This window comes from Triticum urartu, chromosome 1A (genome assembly GCF_056163025.1).
Source record: "Triticum urartu cultivar PI428250 chromosome 1A, HENAU_Tu73, whole genome shotgun sequence".
Lineage (NCBI taxonomy): Eukaryota > Viridiplantae > Streptophyta > Magnoliopsida > Poales > Poaceae > Triticum > Triticum urartu.
In genome coordinates, this window is record NC_141873.1 from 62,583,402 (window position 1) to 62,590,487 (window position 7,086).

Below are 7,086 nucleotides of genomic sequence, written 5' to 3' on the forward strand. Positions count from 1 at the left end.
CGCATAAACTAGGGTTTAAGCTTCTGTCACTCTAGCAACCCATCATCTACTTATTACTTCCCAATGCCTTCCTCTAGGCCCAAATAATGGTGAAGTGTTATGTAGTCGATGTTCACATAACACCACTAGAGGCTAGACAACATACATCTCATCAAAATATCGAACGAATACCAAATTCACATGACTACTAATAGCAAGACTTCTCCCTTGTCCTCAGGAACAAACGTAACTACTCACAAAGCATATTCATGTTCATAATCAGAGGGGTAATAATATGCATAAAGGATCTGAACATATGATCTTCCACCAATTAAACCAACTAGCATCAACTACAAGGAGTAATTAACACTACTAGCAACCTACTAGCACCAATCCCGGACTTGGAGACAAGAATTGGATACAAGAGATGAACTAGGGTTTTGAGATGAGATGGTGCTGATGAAGATGTTGATGGAGATTGCCCTCTCCTGATGAGAGGACCGTTGGTGATGACGATGGCGATGATTTCCCCCTCCAGGAGGGAAGTTTCCCCGGTAGAACAGCTCTACCGGAGCTCTAGCTTGGATCCGCCAAGGTTCCGCCTCGTGGCGGCGGAGTTTCGTCCCGAAAGGTTGCTTCTTATTTTTTTCTCGACGAAATACTTCATATAGGAGAAGATGGTCATCGGAGAGCCACCGGGGGGCCCACGAGGTAGGGGCGCCCTAGGGGGCGCCCCCCACCCTCATGGATAGGATGTGGGCCCCCTGGTCTTCATCTTTGGCGAGGATTTTTCATTATTTATTATAAGGTATTCCGTGGAGTTTCAGGACTTTTGGAGTTGTGCAGAATAGGTCTCTAATATTTACTCCTTTTCTAGCCCAGAATTCCAGCTGCCGGCATTCTCCCTCCTTATGTAAACCTTGTAAAATAAGATAGAATAGCCATAAGTATTGTGACATAATGTGAAATAACAACCCATAATGCAATAAATATCGATATAAAAGCATGATGCAAAATGGACGTATCAACCCACTATCTTGGATTTCAAGGAATTTAATTATGATAATTTATCTTTGATAGATTGTATTTCCTTGTTGCAATCCGTTCAAAATTCTCCTCATGCTTATAGTCAAAATAAAGCTTTTACTAAATATATTGTTGATGCTTTGATGCAATCTTATGAAGAAAAACTTGAGTTGGAAGTTTCTATCCCTAGAAAACTTTGTGATGAGTGGGAACCTACAATAAAAATTAAAATTAAAGATCATGAGTGCTATGCTTTGTGTGATTTGGGTGCTAGTGTTTCCACGATCCCAAAAACTTTGTGTGATTTGCTAGGTTTCCGTGAATTTGATGATTGTTCTTTAAACTTGCACCTTGCGAATTCCACCATTAAGAAACCTATGGGAAATATTAATGATGTTCTTATTGTTGCAAATAGGAATTATGTGCCCGTAGATTTCATTGTTCTTGATATAGATTGCAATCCTTCATGTCCTATTATTCTTGGTAGACCTTTCCTTAGAATGATTGGTGCAATTATTGATATGAAGGAAGGGAATATTAAATTCCAATTTCCGTTAAGGAAAGGCATGGAACACTTCCCTAGAAAGAAAATTAAATTACCATATGAATCTATTATGAGATACACTTATGGATTGCATACCAAATATGGAAATACCTAGATCTATCCATGCTTTTATGCCTAGCTAAGGGCGTTAAACGATAGCGCTTGTTGGGAGGCAACCCAATTTTATTTTTGTTCCTGTTTAGTAATAAATAATTTATCTTCCCTCTGTTTTGGTTGTGTTTTTTGTGTTTAATTAGTGTTTGTGCCAAGTAGAACCATTGGGAAGACTTGGGGAAAGTCTTTTTGATCTTGCTGTAAAAAACAGAAACTTTAGCGCTCACGAGAATTGCTGCCATTTTTTATTGGAGAGTGATATTTAGTTAATTATTTTTGCATATTATTAATAGATAAATTACACACGTCCCGAAATTTATTTTATAATTTTTGGGGTTCCAGAAGTTTGCGTTAGCTACAGATTACTACAGACTGTTCTGTTTTTGACAGATTCTGTTTTTCGTGTGTTGTTTGCTTATTTTGATGAATCTATGAATAGTAATAGAGTTTCTAAACCATAGATAAGTTGGAATACAGTAGGCTTAACACCAATATAAATCAAGAGTGAGTTCATTACATTACCTTGAAGTGGTGGTTTGTTTTCTTTTACTAACGGAGCTCGCGAAGATTTTCTTTTAAGTTTTGTGTTGTGAAGTTTTCAAGTTTTGGGTAAAGATTCGATGGATTATGAAACAAGGACTGGCAAGAGCCTAAGCTTGGGGATGCCCAAGGCACCCCGAGGTAAAATACAAGGAAACGAAAAAGCCTAAGCTTGGGGATGCCCCGGAAGGCATCCCCTCTTTCGTCTTCGTCTATCGATAACTTTACTTGGAGCTATATTTTTATTTGCCACATGATATGTGTTTTGCTTGGAGCATCTTGTACGATTTGAGTCTTTGCTTTTTAGTTTACCACAATCATCTTTGCTGTACACACCTTTTGAGAGATACACACATGATTCGGAAATTTTTAGAATACTCTATGTGCTTCACTTATGTCTTTTGAGTTATATAGTTTTGTTCTTGTGCTTCACTTATATGTTTTAGAGTGCGTCGCTGGATTTGTTTTATAGAAACTACTGTTCTATCATGCTTCACTTAGATTATTTTGAGAGTCCTACAAAACAGCATGGTAATTTGTTTTAATTATGTTAGGCATTCAAGATTAATAATAAAATTCTCTTATGAGTGTGTTGAATACTATGAGAAGTTTGATACTTGATAATTGTTTTGAGATATGGAGATGGTGATATTAGAGTCATGCTAGTTGAGAAGTTGTGAATTTTAGAAATACTTGTGTTAAAGTTTGTGATTCCCGTAGCATGCATGTATGGTGAACCGTTATGTGATGAAGTCGGAGCATGATTTATTTATTTATTGTCTTCCTTATGAGTGGCGGTCGGGGATGAGCGATGGTCTTTGCCTACCAATCTATCCCCCTAGGAGCATGCGCATAATACTTTGCCTTGATAAATTTTAGATTTTTGCAATAAGTATATGAGTTCTTTATTACTAATGTTGAGTCCATGGATCATACGCACTCTCACCCTTCCACCATTGCTAGCCTCTCTAATACCACGCACCTTTCGCCGGTATCATACACCCACCATATACCTTCCTCACAACAGCCACCATACCTACCTATCATGGCATTTCCATAGCCATTCCGAGATATATTGCCATGCAACATTCCATCGTTCCGTTTACTATGACATGCTCCATCATTGTCATATTGCTTTCCATGATCATGTAGTTGACATTGTATTTGTGGCAAAGCCACCGTTCATAATTCTTTCATACATGTCACTCTTGATTCATTGCATATCCCGGTGCACCGCCGGCGGCATTCACATAGAGTCATATTTTGTTCTAAGTATTGAGTTGTAATTGTTGAGTTTTAAGTAAATAAAAGTGTGATGATCATCATTTTTAGAGCATTGTCCCAAGTGAGGAAAGGATGATGGAGACTATGATTCCCCCACAAGTCGGGATGAGACTCCGGACGAAAAATAAAATAAAATAGAAAGAGGCCAAAGAAGCCCAAATAAAAAAAAGAGGCCATAAAAAGAGAAACGGCCCAAATAAAAAAATGAGAGAAAAAGAGAGAAGGGACAATGCTACTATCCATTTACCACACTTGTGCTTCAAAGTAGCACCATGATCTTGATAATAGAGAGTCTCCTATGTTATCACTTTCATGTACTAGTGGGAATTATTCATTATAGAACTTGGCTTGTATATTCCAATGATGGGCTTCCTCAAATTGCCCTAGGTCTTCGTGAGCAAGCGAGTTGGATGCACACCCACTTAGTTTCTTTTTGTTAATCTTACATATACTTATAGCTCTAGTGCATCTGTTGCATGGCAAGCCCTACTCACTCACATTGATATCTATTGATGGGCATCCCAGTAGCCCGTTGATACGCCTAGTTGATGTGAGTCTATCTTCCCTTTTTCATCTCCTCCACAACCACCATTCTATTCCACCTAAAGTGCTATGTCCATGGCTCACGCTCATGTATTGCGTGAAGATTGAAAAAGTTTGAGAACACCAAAAGTATGAAACAATTGCTTGGCTTGTCATCGGGGTTGTGCATGATTTAAAGATAGAGCATAGCCAGACTATATGATTTTGTAGGGATAACTTTCTTTGGCCATGTTATTTTGAAGAGACATAATTGCTTAGTTAGTATACTTGAAGTATTATTATTTCTATGTCAATGTTGAACTTTTGTCTTGAATCCTTCGGATCTGAATATTCATTCCACAATTAAGAAGAATTACATTGAAAATATGCCAAGTAGCATTCCACATAAAAAATTCTGTTTTTATCATTTACCTACTCGAGGACGAGCGGGAATTAAGCTTGGGGATGCTTGATATGTCTCCAACGTACCTATAATTTTTGATTGTTCCATGCTATATTATATTCTGTTTTGGATATTATTGGGCTTTATTATACACTTTTATATTATTTTTGGGACTAACCTACTAACCGGAGGCCCTGCCCAGAATTGCTGTTTTTTTGCCTATTTTAGGGTTTCATAGAAAAGGAATATCAAACGGAGTCCAAACGGAATGAAACCTTCGGGTACGTGATTTTTGGAACGAATAAGATCCAGGAGACTTGGACCCTACGTCAAGCAACCAACAGGGAAGCCACGAGGTAGGGGGCGCGCCTACCCCCCCCCCCCCAGGCGCGCCCTCCACCCTCATGGGCCCCCTGTCGCTCCACCAACGTACTCCTTCTTCCTATATATACGTACGTACCCCCAAATGATCAAATACGGAGCCAAAACCCTAATTCAACCGTTGTAACTTTCTGTATCCACGAGATCCCATCTTGGGGCCTGTTCTGGCACTCTGCCGGAGGGGGCAGCGATCATGGAGGGCTTCTACATCAACATCGTAGCCTCTCCGATGAAGTGTGAGTAGATTACCTCAGACCTTTGGGTCCATAGTTATTAGCTAGATGGCTTCTTCTCTCTTTTTGGATCTCAATACAAAGTTCTCCCCCTCTCTTGTGGAGATCTATTCGATGTAATCTTCTTTTGCGGTGTGTTTGTTGAGACCAATGAATTGTGGTTTTATGATCAAGTTTATCTATGAACAATATTTGAATATTCTCTGAATTCTTTTATTTATGATTGGTTATCTTTTCAAGTCTCTTCGAATTATCAGTTTGGTTTGGCCTACTAGATTGATCTTTCTTGGAATGGGAGAAGTGCTTAGCTTTGGGTTCAATCTTGCGGTGTCCTTTCCCAGTGACAGTAGGGGCAGCAAGGCACGTATTGTATTGTTGCCATCGAGGATAACAAGATGGGGTTGTTATCATATTGCATGAGTTTATCCCTCTACATCATGTCATCTTGCTTGAGGCATTACTCTGTTCTTATGAACTTAATACTCTAGATGCATGCTGGATAGCGGTCGATGTGTGGACTAATAGTAGTAGATGCAGGCAGGAGTTGGTCTACTTGTCTCGGACGAGATTCCTATATACATGATCATACCTAAATATTCTCATAACTATGCGCAATTATGCGCAATATGTGTTTTGTTTTCTTTCGCTAACGGAGCTCACAAGATTTTCTACTTTAAGTTTTGTGTTGTGATGTTTTCAAGTTTTGGGTAAGGATTTGATGGATTATGGAACAAGGAGTGGCAAGAGCCTAAGCTTGGGTATGCCCATGGCACCCCCAAGATAATCTAAGGACAACAAAAAGCCAAATCTTGGGGATGCCCTGGAAGGCATCCCCTCTTTCGTCTACTTCCATCGGTAACTTTTCTTGGAGCTATATTTTTATTCACCGCATGATATGTGTTTTGCTTGGAGCATCTTGTATGATTTGAGTCTTTGCTTTTTAGTTTACCACAATCATCCTTTCTGTACACACCTTTTGAGAGAGACACACATGAATGGGAATTTATTAGAATAGTCTATGTGCTTCACTTATATCTTTTGAGCTATATAGTTTTTGCTCTAGTGCTTCACTTATATCTTTTAGAGCGCGGTGGTGGTTTCATAGAAATAATTGATCTCTCATGCTTCACTTATATTATTTTGAGAGTGCTTTAGAACAACATGGCAATTGCTTTTAGGAGTAATAAAAACTTTCATATAAATGCATTGAATACTATGAGAAGTTTGATGCTTGATAATTGTTTTGAGATATGGAGATGGTGATATTAGAGTCATGCTAGTTGAGTAGTTGTGAATTTGAGGAATACTTGTGTTGAAGTTTGTGATTCCCGTAGCATGCACGTATGGTGAACCGTTATGTGATGAAGTCGGAGCATGATTTATTTATTGATTGCCTTCCTTATGAGTGGTGGTCGGGGACGAGCGATGGTCTTTTCCTACCAATCTATCCCCCTTGGAGCATGCACGTAGTACTTTGTTTCGATAACTAATAGATTTTTGCAATAAGTATGTGAGTTCTTTATGACTAATGTTGAGTCCATGGATTATACGCACTCTCACCCTTCCACCATTGCTAGCCTCTCTAGTACCGCGCAACTTTCGCCGGTACCATAAACCCACCATATACCTTCCTCAAAACAGCCACCATACCTACCTATTATGGCATTTCCATAGCCATTCCGAGATATATTGCCATGCAACTTTCCACCGTTCCATTTGTTATGACATGCTTCATCATTGTCATATTGCCATGCATGATCATGTAGTTGACATCGTATTTGTGGCAAATCCACCGTTCATAATTCTTTCATACATGTCACTCATGAATCATTGCACATCCCGGTACACCACCGGAGGCACTCACATATAGTCATATTTTGTTCTAAGTATTGATTTGTAATTCTTGAGTTGTAAGTAAAAAAGAAGTGTGATGATCATCATTATTAGAGCATTGTCCCAGTGAGCAAAAGGATGATGGAGACTATGATTCCCCCACAAGCCGGGATGAGACTCCAGACGGAAAAAAGAGGCCAAAAGAAAAAAAAGAAAGAAGGCCCAAA